The sequence below is a fragment of the Theropithecus gelada genome, chromosome 20 (genome assembly GCF_003255815.1).
Source record: "Theropithecus gelada isolate Dixy chromosome 20, Tgel_1.0, whole genome shotgun sequence".
Taxonomy (NCBI): domain Eukaryota; kingdom Metazoa; phylum Chordata; class Mammalia; order Primates; family Cercopithecidae; genus Theropithecus; species Theropithecus gelada.
Window position 1 is genome coordinate 77,000,054 of NC_037688.1, and position 21,403 is coordinate 77,021,456.

General features: G+C 47.5%; 1 long non-coding RNA gene and 1 pseudogene across 1 annotated transcript; one reads left to right on the forward strand and one right to left on the reverse strand.

Moving 5' to 3' along the window:
• Positions 1–2,070: 2,070 nt before the first annotated feature.
• On the forward strand, positions 2,071–17,079 carry LOC112614762. The gene is made up of 3 exons (XR_003117128.1): positions 2,071–2,185; positions 7,025–7,189; positions 16,584–17,079. It is a non-coding gene; the product is annotated as an uncharacterized LOC112614762 (long non-coding RNA).
• A 1,915-nt stretch (positions 17,080–18,994) lies between these two features.
• LOC112614342 overlaps positions 18,995–21,403 on the reverse strand; it is a 375,669-nt pseudogene continuing 373,260 nt past the window's right edge.

Sequence of the window (21,403 nt, forward strand, 5' to 3'; positions counted from 1 at the left end):
GGATGGTATTCATGGACATTTCTTTCTTTTAAAAGTTTTTTTGAGGTATAACTTAAGTACAAAAATCTGCAGCCATCCCCTGTATATGATCGGATGAGTCTGGACTCATGCTTATACCCACACAGCCATCAGCACAGCAAAGGAAACAGATGCACGCATCAGGTCACGATTCCATCTCTATGACTCTCAGAAACTAACAAAACTTACCAAAGGAAAGAGAGGGCAGAGTGAGGAGAGCTGTTGGTGGAGGGGCAGTGGGAAGCCTTCCAGGAGCTAAAAATACTTTACATCGTGATCTGAGTGGTAGTAACGCAGAGATACACAGATGTAAAAATTCATAATGCTGTGTACTCATGATTTGTATCATTTATGTTATGTAAGTTATACCTCAATTTTTTTAATTGCCAACCATTTCCTGGGTACATTCTACAGGCCAGAGCTTAAACAAAGGACTGATGGCTCGAACAGTATCCTCCTAGCAGATACCAGGTAAGAGTGTTACCTTCCATGATGCTACAGATAAGCCTCGGAGATGCTGCCGAGGGGAAGGACAGACACTCTCATCATCTATTCTTCTATTAAATATAATTGGCTACCTGACCTGGCTCTGCAACAAATCAAACAGCAAACCTGGCTTTTCCCATTCACGGCATTAGTTGAGGAATATGGAGAGAGAGAAATAAAGACAAGACAGAAAAAAAAAACGAGGTTTCCAGGGTATAGACCTCAGAAACAACTCATTTTCACTAAATCCCTGAGAATAAAGACAGCTTGATTACAGTAAGATTGGTAAAACCCAAGGTATGCAGGAGACATATGCACCTGTCTTTCCCACATGGCTGGTGCTAATGTTTCTGGACTTCAATGGACACTGTTGTGTACAGGACACCCTTAAAAGAGGGGAACAAGCCTGACTATTGGAGAACACAGAGTCCCAGGCAGACAGAAACAGCTTCTGGGGTTTTTGACTGAGTGTAAGGCTGGCTTTGACTTCTGAGCACCCTGGGATGGGAACCAGAGAAGACTGAGTCAGAAAACTGGTGAAGACCCCAAGACTATGGGTAGCAGTAGTAAGTGCTCACAGCCTAGTCCGCAGGGCAGCATTGAACCTGGGTCTTGAAAGTGAATGGGAGCTTTCCAGGCAGGGAAGTGAGAGGAACGGCATGTGCTAAAGATTCTGGGGTCAAAGTCAGAAGTGAGGTGATGTTGGCACAGAGTCTCAAAATGCATTTGTTAAAGCTATGCATGCATTCATGAATGAATGAATGAATGAGGGAGGGAGGGAGGGAATGGATGGCTAGATCTGAGGGAAATTTCAAGCCCTCAGCATCCGCAGCTGGGACTCATGATCTAGTCTCTAACTCAGCAACTGCCCGCCTGCCAGTTTCACCTGGAACAAATAACGGTACCACTAATAAATATCTATTTAATTAAAAGAAAGCTGGCTGAGCCAAGGCGAGGGGGTGGAAAAAGAGGCAGGAGAGAAAGGAGGAAGGGGAGGGGTGGGGAAAGGAGGATGAGGAGCAAAGGAGGAGAAGAGAGAAGGAGAAGAGGAGGGAGGAGGGGAAAGAGAGGAGGAGAAAGAGGAGGGAAGTAAGGGGAGAAGAGGAAGAAGGGGGAACAGGAGAGGGACAGAAAGAGGAGGGGAGGACAATAACAATGAGGGGGAGAAAGATAAAGGGGAGGATGAGGGGGAGGAAGCAAAGGAGGAAGGGTGAGGAGGGGAAGGGAGAGGGAAAACAGAGAGGGAAGAGGAGGAGGAGGGGGAGGAAAGGGAAGAGGGCAGACAGACCAGCAGCTTCTCCAAGAGCTCGTATTCACGGTGGCAGCAGCTCAGTGGGAAAATCAAGGACACTGTGACACAAGAACCTCCTGCTCTAACAAGCCAGATGCTCATCTGAGCCAAGGCTCTCAGGAACAGCGTCTGGACCTCGCTGGCCAGCACCGCTGACACGCTGGGCCCAGAGATGAGCTCCCTCCCAGGGGCGGTGTCGGGAGTGACAGCTCCAGGAAGCGGCCACTAGGTGGCGTGTGCGCCTCATCTTCCGTCCCGGGTTCCCAGCCGCGGGAGGTAGAGGCTGGGGCTGGGCGGAAGGTCCCTGTCACAGATGGATCCTGAAGCCAGCCCAGGGGATGACAGAGCAGCCTGAGGGAGCAACAACTGTCACCACGGTCTGCCCGGGAAGTAGGTCCACACTGTCCCTTGCAGGGCAGCGCTTAGCTTACAGGTGCTCCCGGAGAGACCCCAGGGCAGGGAGGGGAGTGGGGAAGAGCTCTGGGCTCAGACCTGAACTTGACCACAACAGAGGGTTCAGTTCAAACCATGCTTCCTGGAGACAGCTCTCAGCCAGACCTCGGGGGGAAAGAAGTGTTCCCATTTACAGAAGCTCCACGGTGACCTGTTTTAAGCACTGAACAGCCATGCCACAAGTAATTGGGGAGAAAAAAAGTCCACAGCTTAAAAAGCATTGAAGACCCCATTGCTAACCCTGGTGGGCTCCCATCATGGGGCAGAAACCCAGATAGGCACTCATCATCTGGGGTTCTTTTTCCTAACGGGGTCCCCCAAGTTGATCCAGGCTCAGGTCCCACAAAATGTGGATCTGCCCCCTTCTTGACACATAGAAAGGGCTCAATCCACATCCTATCTGGCTGACCAGCAAGATAGGATGGCCTCCATTTTACAGATGACAAGACTAGGGTTCAAGGACCTATGGGAATAGGACACCAAGCTGGGACTCCCATCACATCTTCAGAATGGCAGCCAGCTGCCTTGTCAAAATACCACTCCAATGTCCCTCCTGTCCTCATGTCTATGGGGACAGGCTAAATAAAGGCTCAGGAGGTGCCTGTTCAAATAAACATAGCTGTCTTCAGGGCAAGTGGACTTGAGCAGTAGACACCACTCACTCTTTGAAGCCCTAGGGTCTATCAAGCACTCATCAAAAACTGGCGGCTTTGCCTCTTAGCTTGTCAAAAGAAAAACCCAGCTGCTGGTGCAGCGACTCCTTTCCGTAATCCCAGTGCTTTGGGAGGCCGAGGCAGGAGGATCATTTGAGGCCAGGAATTAGAGACAAGCCTGGGCAACATAGTGAGACTCCATCTGTACAAAAATAAAAATAGCCAGATGTGGGAGCATGCATCTGTAGTTCCAGCTACTTGGGAGGCTGGGATGGAAATTTCGCTTAAACCCAGGAGTTCCAGGCTGCAGTGCGCCATGATGGCACCACTGCACGCCAGCCTGGGCAGCAGAGTGAGACCCCATCTCAAAAACAAATAAAACTGAGTGAATGCTACACACTTTCTGTCGCTCATCATCATGGCAATCTGGGTACAAAGCTCTGACCCCACACATCTCTCATGGCTCTTCTCTTCCAAGTACCCCTCACAGCTCATGGACCAAACCCCCAGTCTCCCTGAGCTCTTCCTACTCTGTCATGTCACGTGACTCAATGGGTGTGCGTTGTCCCTTTGTCTAAACAATAAGCGTATTATCATTGGCCAGGAATGGCTGTTTCTGTTTTTAATTTGTGCACCTCCACTCACCCACAGCATCTCGCATCTGGATTCGCATTCAGTAAGCACTCAATAAATGTGTCTTCTTCCTGCTAGCACAAGATATGTACAGGGGGTAGGGGTGGAATGTTGACAACTGGAAAATGAAAGTGTTTCAGAATTATAGAGCAAATGAACAGGGAGATGTATCGTCTATAATAAATATACCTCTGAAGAGCCTTAAAAGTAATCAATGAAGCACAACATCAAAGTCCCGGGGAGTGATAAATCAGGAGCCTGATAGACAAAAGTGCATCCGAAATCATTTAAAGTGCACCAGAAATCATTTATGTCTGAGTAATTAGAACACATTGGAACGACTCTGTGCCATTGAACTGAAATTGAGCAACATAATGTTTATGAAATCCCCATGGACTTGGGGAGGAAAACCAGAGATGAAAGTTGCACTGAAGATTCTCCCCACTGGCCCAGAGCCCTCCTGCATAGTCCCCAGGGGAGACCTAGGGGGAAATGAAATTTGTTTACTCCGTGTGCAAATTTGCTTTCTTCTTCTAGTTAAAACATATCTGCAGTCCCAGTTGCTGAGAAAAAAAAAAATGTCAGGCTCAGGCTGTACGTGACAGGACAGGATCCCCCAACCACCTGATCCCCACCTCCCAACCAAGAGGGAGTCTAAGACAGAAATGAGACCAGGTGGGCATCGTTGCTATAAAGGAAAAGGCTGGCCTTCTTTCTCAGTGTTTAACACTCCCTCCACAGCCCCACTGACAGAAGTGGAGGGAACGGACCTCAGCCAAAGAGCTGGGACTCCGAAGGTCAGCATCAGGATTAAAAAAGTCCAAGGAAATTCTGCAGGACGAGAATGGGAGATGAAGGATTCAGAGAGGAAAGAGGGACTTCTATGCCCATCCATAGAATCCAGTCTTCGGATGCTGGCTGGGGAAGGAAAAAAAAAAAATCTACCTTGATTTGGGGAGTTAAATAAGGATGACAGAACCTTGAACTTGGAGACGTGCAAACAAGCCCTCAGACATCAAGTGTTCTTGTGATCTTTCCACTCAGTAATGGAACCTGGCCCCATAAACATGACCCCAATATGGTCCTGGTACTGGACTGCCTCCTCCCACGAAATGATGGTCTGAAATTGTCCATCACATGAACCTGAGATGCTGCTGTCTTTATCAGCTCACAGATACCAAGAAAGGAAAATTCCTCTTGGAGTGTGACTTTTTCATTCCTCTCTCCTCTCAGTTTTACACCACAAATAACCTCAGCTTCTGAGAGCTATAATCAGGGCTGCAACCCTGTGCCATCAGCAGGAATGAAAGCAAGTGGAAGATCCCTGCATATATGGAGTGCAGATGAAAGTAATCTTGCACCCATGTATGGAAATATGTCTACTTACCCTCCCTTTGCCAAGAACCTGGAAGGCTTATACTGGGGAACCCACCTTCAACTGTGCAAATGCAGAGATACTGCAGGCATATGTGTGTTCTGAGCCTTGAAGGATGTCCACCCAGATGTTGGATGTGGGGCCTTCTCAATCCTGAAGCAAGCTTTGGCCATGCCACCAGCTTTTTCCCATCTTGGTACTCCTGTGATTCTGTCCCCTGCTCCAACTGAGGCCCCTCAAACAAACCTGAGAGATCTTCACAAAATGCAAATCCAATCACCTCCTCGAAAACCCATCAGGGCCCTCCCCTAGCCTTAGTCCCATTCTCATGGGCGCTTGAGCTTCAGTCTTGTCATCTGTAAAATGGAGCCCATTCTATCTTGCTGGTCAGCCACTGTGGATTGAGTCCTTTCTATGTGCTAGGAAGGGTCCAGATCCATGTTTTGTGGGACCTGAGCCTAGATCAATTTGAGAGACCTCGTCAGGAAAAAGAACCCCAAATGATGAGTGCCTAGCTGGGTTTCTGCCTCACGGTGGCACTGAGGTCTTCAATGCTTAGGGTTAATGACCAGCATCCTCACCATGGCCTGGCCTCACTGGAATGCTCCCCCTCCCTGAACTCCAGCTACTCTGGTTATCTTTTAGCAGTTCCCCCCCACCACCAAAAAAAACCACATACACATACTCCTCTGGCCACAGGGCCTTTGCACATGCTATTTCCTCTGCCTAGAATGCTCTACTCTCTCCTGACCTTGCCCTGTGATCTTGAGAGCTCAGCTCATGAGTCTCCTCCTGGGGAAACTCCAGACATATCCACCATGTATATCATGTTTTATTATAAGCGTCTTTCTCAGAGCCATTATCTACCTTGTGAAGTACTTTTCTTCATTTGTAGATACCCTTTTGTATGAGTATCTGCTTAATCTCTGTCTCACCCTACTAAACTGTAGGCTCTGGGAGGGTGAGTCCTAGTGTGTCTTGGCTTATAACTATAACATTAGCAGCTTCACAGGACCTGGTACATGGTGGCTGCCCAATATTGCATGGATGGACAGATGGAGAGGCAGATGGGTGGATGAGTGGATGGGAAAGTGGGTGGGTGAGTGGATGAGTGGATGGGAAAGTGGGTGGGTGGGTGGGTGGGTGGATGGGAGAGTGATTGGGAGAGTAGATGAATGGATGGGAGAACTGATGGGAGAGTAGACAAATGAATGAATAAATGAATGCATGGATGGATGGATGAGAGTGGAAGGAAGAATGAATTAATGGATGGGTAGGAGAGTGGGTGGCTAGGAGAGTGGGTGGGTGGGTGGGTAGGAGAGCGGGTGGGTGGGTAGGAGAGCGGGTGGGTAGGAGAGCGGGTGGGTGGGTGGGTAGGAGAGCGGGTGGGTGGGTGGGTGGGAGAGCAGCTGTATGGATGGGAGGAATTAAGGGAGAGTAGATGGATGAATGAATGAATGGGAGAGTAGGTGGGTGGGAGAGTAGATGGATAGATGGATCAAGTAATATTTCCATCCCAGCCACCCAGGTAGCTGGAACTACTGGTGCATGCTACTACATCTGGCTATTTTTATTTAATTTTTTGTACAGATGGGGTCTCACTGTGTTGCCCACGCTCATCTAATTCCTGGCCTTAAGTGATCCTCCTCCCTAAGCCTCCCAAAGTGCTGGGATTACAGATATGAGCCACTGCACCCAGCAGCTGAGTGATGGGAGAGTAGATGAATGGGTGGGTGGATGGATTGATGGATGCATGGATGGATAGATGGATGGATGGTTGGGAGAGTGGAAGGAAGGGTGAATGGATGGATGGATGGATGGGAGAGTGGGTGGGAGACTGGGTGGATGGATGGATGAGAGAGCAGATGGAGGGATGGATGGGAGAGTGGCTGGATGAACAGACAGATGGGTGAATCACTAGTTTTTGTTGATACTGGTTTTTAAGATTGATCATTTTTATCAGTTGAAAGAAGCTGAGTACACAGAAGTACAAAGCAAAAGGCTACTGAAGGAAGAGAAAAGCCAGTGTAGGAGCCAAGGAACACAGCAGCAACAATGCTGTTCACGAAATCATTCATTTGTTCTGTTAGACTTCCTGTGCTCTTACACGTGCAGGCACTGAGGTGATGCTAGGGCTGCAGTGAGCTGTCAAACCAGATGTGTCAGAAGTGAGAAAGGAGATGAGAGAACAAATTAGAATACAGGGTGATTGACACTTTGATGAAGGAAGGAGATGGGGCCTGGGGTCCATGAAACCCACTGCCAAACTAACCCAGACAGGTGAGTAAGGACCTGCCCTAGGTAAGCCAAGACCTTAAAGGTGAACCCAATATTTCAGGGGAAGGCGGGCAGGGAGACTGGGTGGATTCCACTGGGTGGATTCCACTGGGTGGATTCGGGATGGGGATGTTGCCAACAGAGCACACATGGGCCAGCGAGAAAGCATGCCACGCCTAAGGATGTGGATAATGCTCCAGTTGGCTGCTAGGGAGATGTGGAAACAAACTAGGCTGGAGACAAACACAAAGGCCATGTCATAGCATGCCCTGCGGGCTGTGTCAAGGAGTTTGGATTTTAGCCTGAGAACCACAGCACATAACTTGAGTGTTAACATAGCCAGGGACTGGAGGGGTCTGATTTTTATTTATTTTTATTTTTTTAGAGACAGAGTCTTGCTGTGTCACCCACGCTGGAGTGCAGTGGTGCAATCATAGCTCACTGCAACCTCAATCTCCTGGGCTCAAGCCATTCTCCCACCTCAGTCTCTAGAGTGGCTAGGACTAATGACATGTGCCAACATGCCATTAAATATTTCATTTTAAAATATATTTTTTTAATTTTCTAGTTTTGTAGAGACAAAGTATCCCTACTTCCCAGACTGATCTCAAACCCCTGGCCTCAATTGACCTCCTGCCTCAACCTCCCAAAGCACTGGGATTAACAGCATAAGCCACTGCACCCAGCCTAATTTTTATTTTTCAACCTTGTACATCATGGTGTCTTTAATACCCCTGCCCCGACAGCAGTTTTAGGTAAACTCCTATCCTGCCTATACCCATGTTCCTTGGTACACTTGCCTCACTAGGCATCAACTTGCTCTTCTGTTAAATGGGGACAACAGAACCCCGTAAGACACTCTGACAATCACATGAGGCTACGGGAATAAAACATGGGCCTAGTACACAGCAAGTGTGCAGCAGCAGTTCACTAGTCTTTCAACAAGTAGTGACTGAGAGTCTATTACATGCAGGCACAGGCATAGGTGCTGGGGATACAAGAGTGAACAAAACATTGGTAATGGGATAGGCTGCTGGCATACTGGAAATTCACAAAACCCCCGCCCTCCTAGTGCAAGAGCTACAGCAAGCCAGCAAGCACCTAAAATACACTGGATGTCAGAAGGTGGCACTCAGTGTTGTGTGAGCATCAAAGCAAGGAAAAGAAGAAGGGTGCCGAGCAGGTCTTAGAGATTTAAACAGAGCCATCAAGGAAAACGTTGCAGAGAAGATAATATTTGAATAAAAACCCAAAGAAGGTGAGAGTACAAATTATGCTGATGTCGGTTTTGTCCTCCGCTCCGCCCCCACCGTCTCTACACAGTCCTCTGCCCCCATCCCCACCTGCCATCTCCGCAGCTCCTAGAACAGTACTCGGCACAAAGTACATGATCAATTAAAAAAAAAATTATGAAGTTAACAAGTCTTAGGGAAAAGTGTTCATGGCCAGAGGAACGGCATGTGTAGAGGCCACAAGGCATGAGGACCATGAAAAACAGTCAAGTTGAAATGCACCAGGATACTGGGGTCTGCCTTATACATGAGGGTTTGGATGCAGGTCATGGGGTCCCACTTGGTTTGGCCAAGCTCTGGCCTGGAGTGACCCTGGGTCAACCTTGGCTAACACAGTGGACATCCCTACATGCTTAACACCTGACACTACTCCAGGACGATCCTGCCCTTTGTCTCCACATGAAGGAAATAGCCTCCTTGGATAAAAGCCTGGAAGATGACTTCTCCTCTGCCCCCAGCAGGCTGACTTTTCTCTAGAGTGGGAGGTGACAGGCATTCACATTCCACTCCTGTCTCAGACAAGTGACAGAGAACGTAAGATGGCTGTGGGTTCTGCTGGTGATGGGACAGACCGATGGCATATTGGAAATTCACATTTAAAGTACAGCTCTCCTTTCTGTAAAATGAGATAGCATCTACCAATTCGGGTAACGAATACATAACTTAAATGCAAGCCATGGGAGTTTGGAAGAAGGACCCAGGTAGTTTCAGGTGGTTCGGCCCATTTGGGTACACAGCACAGAGCCCTCTCGCCTCCCTCCAGTAATTTTATTTCTTAGCAAAATCATTACTGAGAATATTGAACTCCCTTACAGAGATTTATTTGCTCCCCTTATCTTCCTTCCGTCTTTCTTGATTAAAAGCTATGTGTGATATTTGTAGTTATCAAACATCAATATTTGGCATAGATTTGCGAAACGGATATGGGGGGAAGAAAGGAGACTGACCATTTCTGTAAAGGGTAAAACCTTGAGCAAACAGACTGCATTTCTTATTAGGGGCACTAAAGAGCAGAGATGCATTTCAGAAGGGACCACCCGGACTGCGCCCAGCAGGCTTTTGTGAAACCAATGATCAGGGCTCAAAATTAGATTCTGGATTTCATCAGGAAAGTCAGCTACCTTCAGAGGATAGGGGACATGAGGGAGAGTTAAGCAGTGTATCTCACAACTGTTAGCCCTACAACTATTACAGGGCTTTGCAGCCTTCTTCCCTACAGAGCTTAGACAACTCCAGCACTCAAACTGGGCAGAGCGGAAATAATCAATAATAATAATTAAACCTTCTCCAGTGCCCTCTCCTAAGGCTTTACCTATATTAACTCATTGAATCCTCATAGCAACTTGTTTTATCAACTCTGTGTTACAGATAGGAAAAGTTACAGCACAGAGAGGTCAAGCCACTGGTCCAGGCTTCCACAACAAGTAGGCGGCAGGTCTGGAATTCAAGGCTGCAGCGTGGTTCCCAGCCATGCACAGAACCGCTTTGCCATAGTGCCCCTCCACCCTGTGGCCACGTGTGGACCCCCACACCTCCACAGCTGCCCAGAATCATGGTATGCTATGTGTTCAGAGGGCTCCTGCTGTTATGGAAACAGAGCCCTTGGTTCCTGTGCTACACCCTTGCGACACTGACCCAGTCAGTCGAGACTCAGAGTGCCCCTCCGTGAAGTGGGGGTAATAACAACCACGCTTGCCCCCGGGGTGTTGTGACAATTCACAAAATATGCATTCAGAGAATGAGCGTGCAAGTGGGATTCGTAGTCATTCCTGGTGGGAGTGAGCATTGGTATAACCACTTGGGGCCACTTTTGGACAGCAGCTACTCAAACCAAGCATGTGCCTATTCTGTGACCAGAGACACACTCCTAGGTGTATTCCCCAGATAAATGAGTACGTAGGTCCACCAAACAACAGGTGCAAGAGTGCATATAGCCCCAAACTACAAACAACCCCAATGCTCATCCATGCGAGAACGGATACATCATGGTCCAATCATACAATGAAATACTGTCCGACCATTAAAAAGAGTAGCTAGTGGTGCATGCAATAGCATAAGTGATTCTCCTAGGGATGCTGTGGAGGGAAAGAAGGCAGATACACATGGACTGCAGGGGTCCATTTACAGAGATTTCAGAAATGAGCTAAGTGGAATTAGAAAGGCAGTGACCTCAGACTGGGGCAGGTAGTGTTGACAGGGAGAAGTATGAGGGAGCCTTCTGGGATAGTTTAAACCAACAGAGCTGACACTTTCACTCATTCATTTCACGAACAAGCCTTTATTGAGCACCTACTGTATTTTAGGCACCCCAACAGGAGATAGGAAGGAGAAAAGACCTTCACTCCCCATCCGTAGTTCAATGCCAACATTGAAACCTGTCAGTATCATCACCGTGTCTCCAGGGGGCATAGCCATCCTCAGAGATTAGGGGAAATCACTAAATAGATTTCCCCTCTTATCTGGCAGAAAGCAGCAGAGAGAAATGGCAGGGATGTTCACCGGAGCAGCAGACCCTGCGCTGGCTGTGCCCGAGGTCAACAGTGCCACTTAGCATTTCATCCCAGGAAGTTCAGCTTCCTTTAATCAAAACCACGTGGCCAACATCACGGGTGATATTTTGAAGGGAAAGAATTTAAGCCTGCATGTCTCACTGCCCCGAGTATCAGCTTTGTCCTCCTGCTCCTAATGCCGTTATCTCGTCCGCACACTTGGTTTTCTGCTGAGCAGATGCTGTAGAAGGCACATTAGCGGTGAGAAGCAGAGCGTGCCCAGGAGTCTGGGCGTAGAGCTGGTGACCCCTCGGCTCCCCAGCCCACTCCAGCGAGGAGACATAGTGAAAAATACCCAGGAGGGACTAAGGCTTCCTGCAGCCTCCCAGGCTCCTAAGCCAGGTCCCAGGGAGATGTTTCTAAAATGCAAATCGGATCCAGACAATCACCAGCTTAAAACATTTCAGTAGCCACACACTAATCACAGCAAAAACTCAACTTCTTAACTACTATGGAGCACTGGGGCATGCCTGCGTCTCCTGCCAACCGCTTACATCGCCTCCTCCAGACTATAACAGACCCAAGTTCATGCCTATGTTTCTGATGATTCTGTTCCTTCTACCTGGAGCTCCCCATCTCCTGCAATCAGTGTTATGACTCCCTCTTGTCCTTTGAGACCCTAAGTTTCACCTCCTCTGTGATGCCTTCCCCACCTGTTTGCACCACCACTCAACTTTGCATTCTTCCTACACTACAAAGCAATCAGATTGTGCCTCAGTTATGGGCTACTTCTTATTCACCCTGTGTCCTTCTCACAGACTGCAAGCCCTGTGAGGGCAGGGTTTGAGTCTCAGTCACATGCATATCTTCCAACTCTTAGCAGTGACTGCAGTATAGTTTAAGGAGCTGGGGGTGGAATGAGGAAGAGATGAGAAGGAGAAGTGAGGGAGAGAGGAGGTGAATGAGAGAGGAGGTGAGGAAGGAAAGGAGGGAGGAATGAGGTGGAGGGTATTTTGTGGTTGGAGAGCAACACAACCACAGTGATTTAGGAAGAATCTCTGAACAAGGCTTTTCTGATGAATCTGGATGAATGGTTAGGAATTTGGATAGTCAGATTTGAGGGGAGAATTCAAGCAGAAAGGATAGCCTAAGCAAAGGTCTGCAGTCAGGGAACGTGGGGCATGGACACTGGAGGGCAGAGTGGGAGGAGAGTAGCATATAAGGTTGGAGAGAGAAGCCACCAGATAGTATCCAAATGCCAAGCCTGAAATCAGAGGACCTTGCTCTCTACTCTCACGTCACAGAGAGCTGCTGAAATATGCTGGAATGGAGGAGTCATGGTTCAGCAAGTGAGCTGACCAGTCAGACAGTGGGTCAACTAGAGACATGCCATAGGCAACCTCTGCTAACTTCGGATTGAGAGTAAGACAGGAAAATGCCAAGGATGCCAGGGAGGAGGGAGGACAGCTATGCCTATGAATATAGAGAAAGAGAAGCAACGGGAAAGGTGGGACAGCTTATGGGTTCCATGATGGCTGCTACAAGTCTCTATGAGACACCTGGAGTTGGGACAGCATCTGTGTTGGCACTCTCCCCTCCTGTTCTCAAGGCAGACATTACCAATCAAGAGTACCACTCTTCTATACCAAGGAAGACATTACTAATCAATGATGCCAGTCTCCCCTCCTAGACCCAAGGCAGACTTACTCATCAATGGCACCACTCTCCCCTCCTAGACCCACGGCAGACATTACTAATCAATGGCGCCACTCTCCCCTCCTATACCTGAGGCAGATATTACTCATAAATGGCACCACTCTTCCCTACTGAGGACAGATACAGCCTTGGCATCCTTGACCTGGGACTGGGTCTAACCTCCACTCCCATCTGACTGCCATCTATAAATGAGGTGTCACCTATTCTCCATATACGGTTACAGGCATCATAACCTGGGATCAGGGATGAGAGAGCAGAAAGAGCCTAAGAAACCCTCATTTCACAGACACAGAAGCCAAAGTCCTTGGACAGTTGGTGGTGGAATCAGAGATGAATTTCAGTCCAATGTGCCCCATCTCTTTCTTCTACATTCTGCTGCATCTTGGTGGGTAAAACAGGGAACAAGCCTGTCAGCACTCGCAGCAACTAGAAACCAGAGCAGAAAGGACAAGCAAACCTTCCTCACGAAGAGACTGGCGTCAAAACTGAGTCAATGCTCAGCGGAAACGAAGGCCGGGTGAGTGGGTGTGTGTGCGCAGGCTGTAGGGAAGGCAACAGGAGCTTCACTTCCATCCCTCTGAACAACACAGATCACTTTTGCTAAATTCCAAAAGGTGGCAGCATTCCATCAAATATTCATTTGCTGAGCCTGCAGCAGGGGACATCCTACAGAGGTGACATGCGCAGGAAGTTAAGACCTCTAGATGGCCAGGGGATAACGAAGTCTGGAGGGTCAAACACTGATGTGGTCTCATTCCTGGGGGGCCCATGAGCCCCTTTTCTGCAAGGAAAAGGGAAAATGCTGGAGAGAAATAGCAGCACACTTGGCCCCAAGAAGAGGAGAAATCCAGACTCATCCCGGGACTGTATCTGCATGGACAGACCTCAGTGCAGCTCCATGATCAGCAGCATGTGGGCAGGACCCATGACTTACCTCTAACCAATAGAAAAGATGATGGGCATCCCGTGATTATATCAGGACATGTGTACACAAGACTCCACGTTGCTAACGTGCACTAGAGAGACACTCCTGGGAAAAGCACACTGTCACATTGTAAACTGCCTGTGGAGAGGGCCATGTGGCAGGGAACTGCAGGTGGCCTCTAGCGTCTGAGGGCCTGCATCCTACAGCCACAAGAAACTGAATTATTCCAACAACCAGTGAGCTTGCAAAGGGACCCTGAGCTCCAGATGAAACCCGTATCTCCTGCCAACTCCCTTGACTGCAGCTTGGTGAGACCCTAAGCAGACAACCCAGTTCAGCTGTGTCCAAACCTAAGACCAATGGAAGCCGTAAGATGGTAGATAGGTGTTTTTTGAAGCCACTCAGTCTCTTATAGTCTCTTAAGCAGGCATAAAAAATGAATTTTTTGTATTTTTATTACAGAAAAGTACAGGAGTAATGAAATATGGACCTGGAATGAGGCAGAACAAAGTAAAAATTTGGGTTATCCCACTTAACTTCACTATGTTTGCTGCCTTCGGTATAGGAGTGGAGAGTGACACCATTGATTAGTAATGTCTGCCTTGAGTATAGAACAGGGGAATGGCACTGTTGATTACTAATGTCTGCCTTGGGTACAGGAGGTGAGAATGGCACTATCAATTAGTAATGTCTGCCTTGGGTATAGGAGAGTATATTTCTACTATACCAAGAAAGAGAGAAAAAATAATAGTACGGTTCTTACGCTGGACAGCATCACTTCCACGGGTTCAGGATGCATTTGCTCCAGAGTGAACCCAAAAGGGAACATGTACCTGCAAGTTTCTCACTCAGTCTCATTCCCAAGTGCCTCTCCATCATGTGGCCACATGATCACAGATGTCACAGATGACTCCAGTGTTTACAGACAGGTATGTTTCATTCATCCATCATGCCAGCTCAACACAATCACTTCATCTGGCATCTAAGCAAAGACCCTCATTTTTTCTAATAGTCAGGAAAGTGTGGCTGTATTTGATGTATCAAGGGGCAGAAAGATTGGTCTCTAACAGGACTTGTGCAAGTAACTGACCAGGTGTGATTTTTATGTTACCTGATGACTCTGGAATTAACTTTGCACCCAAGACACAGGTTCCCAGGGATGCTCCCTGCATCACTAAACAGAACCTGCTGGCCTTCCCCTCAGCTCAACGCAGCATGGGAAACAGCCCGATCTGGGTCTGAATTTCAAACTGCTTCCCTATTAGCTATCAGACTGTGCCAGTCATGCCCTTCTGAGCCTCAGTTTCCCCACTTGTAACCAAGGGGTTTGCCTAGGTCTTCCCTCCTTGGACTACTCTGGGGAGAGAAAGATACAATGCCTGTGAAATGGTGGGTACAATGCCAGGTACTTCCTAGTTCCCAAAGATGCTACCTATTATGATTATTTTATTCTGCATGCTGGCAAAATGTACTTTCTGCATCCAGGGAAAGCCCTTTCTGGGAGACAGTGCCAAAGCAGAGAGGTGGGGGTAAGAAAAAGTACAGCTGACTGGTGACACAGGGCAGTGACTAGGAAGGGCGGTGAGATGCCATGGCCTGGAGCATTCTGCATTCTGGAGCAGGTAAGGGCCAAAGAGTCTGTCCAGAGGCCACATTTAGTCTTGTAAACCCCATTTTCAGTCCTCTAGAGGAATGTCACAGCATTTCCATGACAAGGGAGAATGAAACTTGAATGAATATGCCGTCAGCTCTCCTGGAAAACCTTCTAAACAGTCCAGAACACACTGCTTAATTTCATAAATAGTTATTACTAGTACTAGTATTATTATTACTACATTATTACTACTATTATTACTACTGCTTCTTACTATATTACATTATTACAACATTATTACTAATATTATGTTATTACTACCACTGTCAAAGAACATAACTGCTCACTATAGAAAAAATAAATAAGAGTCTAAAGAAAAATGCAAAAACCAGCAATTTAGTTGAACTTTCCATCTGCCTTTCTGACATCTCTCTGCACTCAGAGAAATGGAGATCTATGAATACAGTTTGCACATAATTGGAATCATATAATACAGGCTGTATTTCTCACTCAACAATATGTCATGTGCATCTTTCCAAGTCAATAAACATAAATCCTCACCACGAAATCCTAGCAGCAGCTTGGAATTGGACTTTATGGATACACACAATTGACTTAAACCATCCCTTATTGAGGGATATTGAGGGTGCATCTTTTGAAAAATTATTTTTGCCACTACAATCATCCCCTTAATAAATATACAAACACATCTCATACGTGTACAATCATCTCCAAGGTGCAAATTCCCAGAAGCGTAATTGCTAGATCAAAGATGGAACACATTTTGCATTTTGACACATGTGAATATGAGGCAATCTGCCATCCAGAGATGGTCAGGCTAACTTATGCTGCCTCCAGTAGAGGTTGTGAAAATGACTGCTTCCATCCATGACCCATTCCATGGCAAGACAGGAGGCTGACCTGTGAGAGTCCAGCCAGAAGGACCCAGCCCAGCAGGCCTTCTACAGTCAGAGGCTGGATAAGAAGGAGCAAGTTAAGGCAACTGGATCCTCACAACATGAATCTCTGAAAACCTAGAAGACTCTACAGCCTCCAAGGAGAAACCAGCAGGATACCATCATCCCTTGCACTAGAGAGAACACATCAGCCTCCATGAGTGAGGTTGGGGACCAGGAAATACCTGACCCAACCCAAGACAGCTGAAAATCTAGCAGGCACAGGCACTATTCTAACCACTGGGGAAATGGAACCCTCTCAGACATCTTTGATCCTAGTGTGAGCAATTAGCTTTTTCAACTACTTTCCCTTCAAAAGCATCTGCACCACCAACATCAAGTCTTTTTAGTAAGTCACTTTCCTGCTCCATGCCTCATTTCCCCATCTGCAAAATGGGTTTAGTATCTTTGTTTTCTTTCCACAGACTCAGTGTGACATTACAAGCATCCTGGGTGGAACTGCAAGACATAGTTATTCCAATATTATGAAGAGTGTGGTGGCCAGCCTCCAAGATGGCCCCATGATCCCTCCTCCAGGTACTCATGCCCTCGTATGGTATGCTCCCACAATCTCCTGAGGATTAGGTTGTATGAATGATTGAATACAGCAGAGGCGATGGCATAGGACATCTGCGGCTACGTCATCTAAGGGATGCACAGGAATTCACTGCCATCATCCCCTGTGGCTTCTACTTTGCTCTTAATCTCTCAGATCTCTTACCCTGGGAGACACCATCCACCATGTCCTGAGGACACTCAAACAGCTCTGTGGCCTTCTGACAATAGCTGTTAGGTGAACCACCTTGAGCACAGACCCTCTAGCCCCACTCCAGCGTTCAGAAGACAGCAGCCCTAGCTCACATGGGACCCTGAGCCAGACCACCAAGCAAACCACTCCCAGATTCCTGACCTGCCGAAACTGTGAGATAATGAAAGTCTGCTGTTTGAAGTCACTAAGTTCAGGGTAATTGTCACGTGCAAGAGACAGCCGATACAGTACTTTCCTGCTTCACACATCATTTTTCCATCTATCAAAAACAGGAAGAATATTTCACAGACTTGATGTGAAGCTGCAAGACTCCTGGTCCTCCAGTGATGTGGTTGGGTCAGAGGGTCAGTCCAGGCTGTGTGACCATGGGCAATTACTTTGAGTTTCGGTTTCCTAAGCCACAAAATGAGGACAGAAACAGCACTTACCTTATGGAGTCATTGAGAGGATGTTAAAACAACAGAGATCGAACATTTGGTCAACTGAGAAGTGGGATAAGAAAGTTGGGTGTGTGGTTGTCATTTTTCATCATCCCTTTCCTCTTCTTCCTCCTCTTCTTGGCATTGCAGGTAAACACCACTTTCAGATGATCTATTAATGAGGTTTATTATAAAAACTCAGCCTGGAAAGTCATTTTGGAGGAACAGACAAGCACCAAGCAGTGGGCCCTTAGAGATTCCAGTTTGGACCAAGGGTCAGCATAGATTAGGGCATAAAGAGGAGGCAACATTCCAAATACAGAGCACACTCATGGACAAGGCCCAGGGCCAAGCAGACTTTTTGTTTTTTTGTTTTTGAGACAGGGTCTCACTCTGTTTGCCCAGGCTGGAGTGCAGTGGCACAATCATGGCTCACTGCAGCCTCCACCTCCTGGGCTCAAGCAATCCTCCCACCTCAGCCTCCTGAGTGGCCGAGACTGCAGGCGCACACCACCACGCTCAGCTAATTTTTGTTTTTTGTTTTTTCTTTTTTTTGAGACGGAATCTCACTCTCTTCCAGGCTGGAGTGCAGTGGCACGATCTCGGCTCATTGAAAGCTCTGCCTCCCAGGTTCACACCATTCTCCTGCCTCAGCTTCCTGAGTAGCTGGGACTACAGGCACCCACCACCACACCCGGCTATTACTATTATTATTATTATTTTGTACTTTTAGTAGGGACGGGGTTTCACTGTGTTAGCCGGGATGGACTCGATCTCCTGACCTCATGATCAGCCCGCCTCAGCCTCCCAAAGTGCTGGGATTACAGGCATGAGCCGCTGCGCCTGGCCTAATTTGTGTATTTTTTGTAGAGATGTTGCCCAGGCTGGCTGGTCTCCAAATCCTGAGTTCAAGCAATCCTCTTACCTTGGCCTCCCAAAGTGCTGGGATTATAGGTGTGATCCATTGTGCCTAGCCATGAACATCTTTTCATAAAAGAATTTACTCTCAGCCTTTCACTTACCACTATCACAACGTCTCACCATACCTACATTATGATTTCCATTCTGTTATTTCCATACCATTTTTTTTTTGTCTTTGAGTCAACTCACTTTATGTTTTTTAACTTAAGTATGTTTGAAGGAAATTTCATACCACTGCCATTAACGGAAAGCCAGTAGTGATGGCTATGAAGAGAAGATCATCATAAAATGAAATACATAATGACGAACACCAAACAACACAGTCTGTGTGCCCCTTGAAGGTGCCATCGCAAGGTCACCAACAACACACAAACAGGTTACACTTGAGGAATGCACCACACCATGATTGCATTGCCGAGAGGCTGTGCATGAGCGATTTCAGAAGTATCTGTGCAGGGAACTTCCTGGCCACTGTATCCACGGGTGACAGATGAGGAATGCACAGGAATTCACTGCCATCGTCCCAAGTTATGAGCCCCAGTGACTCCAAGCCCAAGGCCACGATGCAGGACCCCAGGGCACTCAAAGCCCAACGCCACGATGCAGGACCCCAGGGCACTCAAAGCCCAACGCCACGATGCAGGACCCCAGGGCACTCAGTGAGCATTCCTGTCCTCACCAGGAAGACAGCCCAATGACAGTCGACCTCTTCACGTGCTCCCACAACCTGGGGCCCTCACACCAGGGGGCAGAAGGACTGACCTGCAGCCTTGTCACCAACCACTGTGCCCACATCTGTCCACCAAGAGGACCTGGTGTTTTTAGAGGACAGAATACAGCTCTCACGCCATGTACCAGAGGCTGGGAATACGGGCCAGGTGTTTCCTAATAGAAATTGTGCACATGATCGGGAAAATTTATTCCCCTCAAATCCAGTTACTTCTCCAGCAAGATCAGTTTCAGGTAAAAACCATTCCCGGTGATTGATGACCGAGACCAAAGAGGCTGAAAAGGATGCAAAAGGAGTTTCAAAATCTAATCTGTTCAGCAAAATGCTTCTACTTACGGAGTCTTGCAGACTGTTCTTGGCACCGGGGAGGAGGGTTGAATTTTCAGACTTGTAGTCCTGGCAAAAAAACAAACAAATAGAAAAAAAAGGTTGGGGAAGTCAGGTTGAAGAAAAAAATTTCTAACTTGGAGTAATCCAGTTTAGCACGACCCCCAGAACGTCTCACCACGTTTAGCCACAGTACCCTCTGTCTCTCCACCCATCCCCTGCAGGGGTTGAGACCCGCGTTGCCCTGTGCAGTGGCCATTACCCGATATGGCTATAGAGCCCCGTGGCTAGTCTCATTGAAATGGGCTATATACATAAAACACTCACTGGGTTTTCAGGACATGATGAAGAAAATGAATATAAAATATCTCATTAATATTAACATTTCATTAATATTTTTATATCGATTACATGTTAGAATGACATTTAATAATATATAAAAATAAAATACATTGCTATATTTAAAAATGTAAATATATTAAGACTATCTCAAAGGAAATTTATTATTACAGTTAATTTCATCCGTTTCTTTTTACTTATTAATGTGGCCACCAGCAAACGCTAAATTGCATCTTTGACTCCCCTGACACCCCTGAGGCAGCGCTGGTCCGGATGTTTCTCAGTGTGGACTCCTCGTCCCAACCCGAAGACGCTGGGGGTCCCTAACCTTCCACCTTCCACTCCAGCAACAGTTTGCATCTAGGGAGCATCTGCAATGCTATGCACTACTCTTTTTTGAGACAGAATCTCCCTCTGTCATTCAACCTCCCAAGTAGCTGGGACCACAGGCGCCCTTACAGGCGCCCGCCACCACACCTGGATAAGTTTTTGTAGTTTTAGAAGATACAGGGAATCACCACGTTGGCCAGGCTGTCTCAAACTCCTGACCTCAGGTGATCCACCGGCCTCAGCCTCCCAAAGTACTGGGATTACAGGCATGAGCCACCACACCCGGCCACTGTGTATTTCTTGTGCATTTTCACCCTGGATCCTTACTAGGGTATTAAGAAGTAGGTCTTAACCTCAGCCCCGTTTTATAGGTAAAGAAGCAACAGAGAGGCTGAGGGACTTGTCCAAGGTAACACAGCACTCAGCAGGGCTGCAGTGGAGCCTCAGCTTGAACCGCGTGTGCCTACTGCAAACACGGGGATGTGAATCACCACTGGAGTATTCCCAAGGCCTTCGTCCACCTTCCCATGAGGTACAGCACAGGAGCATATTTAAAGCTGGTCACCACCAACTCTGGGGGACTGCTCCCGCCTCAAAAGTGTCAGCAACACCTAAAGCTGTACATCGCCATTAATAAAAAGTCAGCAAGGCTGAGGCGGGCAGATCACCTGAGCTCAGGAGTCCCAGACCAGTCTGGCCAATATGGTGAAACACCGTCTCTACTAAAAATACAAAATTAGCCACGCTGTGGTGGCAGGCACCTGTAATCCTAGCTGCTTAGGAGGCTGAGGCAGGAGAATTGCTTGAAGCTGGGAGGCACAGGTTGCAGTGAGCCGAGACCGACGCCATTGCACTCCAGCCTGAGCGATGAGATCAAAACTCCAACTCAAAAAAAAATAAATAAATAAAGTCAGCAGACTTTGGCCTGGTGTCACCCCTTAAACCTCCTGGGCAGAGAGAGGGGTGTGTTTGTCTCAAGCAAGATCCTGTCTCAAAAGACAGAGGGTGGGAGAGAAAGAGGGAAGGACGGAGAGGTGCAGAGAAAGCAGGAGAGAGGAGGGAGGGGAAGGAGAGGTGTATAAAAAGAGAGAGAGACAAAGATATAGACAGAGAGATCAAAAGAGAAAGAAACAGAAGGGGACAGAAGCTACGTACTCTTTCCTGTACCAGCCACAAGAATTACTCAGACCCACCCACAGAGTTCTGGGATTTCTGTTTCTGTACATCGCTTCTGAACTTATAATGAGAAGACACATATTTTATTGTTTCTCTTTTTGCAGTTTCCAGTAGACATTGGTCATGGAAAAATCTGGTGACCAAGAAATCAAAATTGTGTTTGTTCCTCTCCTTCCTCAAAACAGAGAATGGTCTCACGCCACATCCACCCTCCAGTTTACTGAAGTGAAGAAA